The following is a 909-nucleotide window of genomic DNA, read 5'->3' on the forward strand; positions in this document are numbered from 1 at the left end:
CCTATCCGCGAATCCTGGCCACGCATGCTCCGTTGATAGCCGGCCTCTCCAGCGCTGAGTCGGCGCAAACCATTTCCACTTGTACGAGGTGGGGGGGTCGGAAAGAATCTTTATCCGGAAAACGGACAGAAACTGCCATTTCTCCGCCTTTAGGAATAATGGTGAACCTCTGACGGCCTGTTAGTGCGGCTGTGCCATCGCTGCCGAGTCGGGCTTCCGCGCCATTCTGCTCGTCGGGAGCCTTTCACCGGCTCTCCCCCGGAATTGCGTTGGTTCCGCCCGGCGGGTCACGTGGCCGGCAAGATGGCGGACCCCGGGGCGCGCTGCGAGCGTCGTGGCCGGTGAGGCGCCGGTGGCTGTTGCCGGAGGTGACCGGGGCGACTGGTCCCGCGTCTCGGGAGGTCAGCGGGGCGTTCCGGCGTCGGGGGGCCCGGTGCGGGGCCCGGGGACAGGTTGGGGCGTCCGGTCTCTGGGGCTCTTTGGCTGGGGTGGGGGCCTGGCGCGCCCTGCGTCCTGGCGGTCTCTCTCCCCGGGGATTTGGGGGTCCCGTCGCCGGGGGCCTGGGGAGCCAGCTCACGAGGGGTCCTGTGTCCGGCGACTCCTTTCTCGGGGTCCGGGGACCCTGAGAGCCGAACTGACGGATCCGTCTTGGGGGGTCCGCGTAGAGGGCCCTTGAGACATCCGGCCTCCGGGGGTCCCGATCGAGGGGTCGCCGGGGGATCCTGAGAGCCCCTGGAGGGATCCCGAGTCGGGGCGGTCCCCTTCTAGGTTGGGAGTCTAGCTTATGGCGGTCGTTGGGGATCCTTTTACTTTATTCAGAAAAAAAAATTTCTTTTTGAGTTGGCGTCTCCCTCTGTCGCCCAGCCTGGAGGGCAGCGGCCGCTCCCGGCCACCGCAGCCTCGACCCGC

At 67.2% G+C, this 909-nt stretch overlaps 1 protein-coding gene across 1 annotated transcript in view; it reads left to right on the forward strand.

Annotated features, from left to right (window-relative positions):
* The first annotated feature begins 337 nt into the window (after positions 1-337).
* Positions 338-909, forward strand: part of DOHH (deoxyhypusine hydroxylase) — a 7554-nt gene continuing 6982 nt past the window's right edge. Inside the window, exon 1 of the mRNA XM_021716406.1 lies at positions 338-401. The gene's annotated coding sequence lies outside the window, so the exon portion shown is untranslated. The remainder of the gene's footprint in view (positions 402-909) is intronic.

Source organism: Carlito syrichta, unplaced genomic scaffold, assembly GCF_000164805.1.
Source record: "Carlito syrichta isolate Samal-C Ts95f unplaced genomic scaffold, Tarsius_syrichta-2.0.1 Scaffold104885, whole genome shotgun sequence".
In the NCBI taxonomy this organism is placed as follows: domain Eukaryota; kingdom Metazoa; phylum Chordata; class Mammalia; order Primates; family Tarsiidae; genus Carlito; species Carlito syrichta.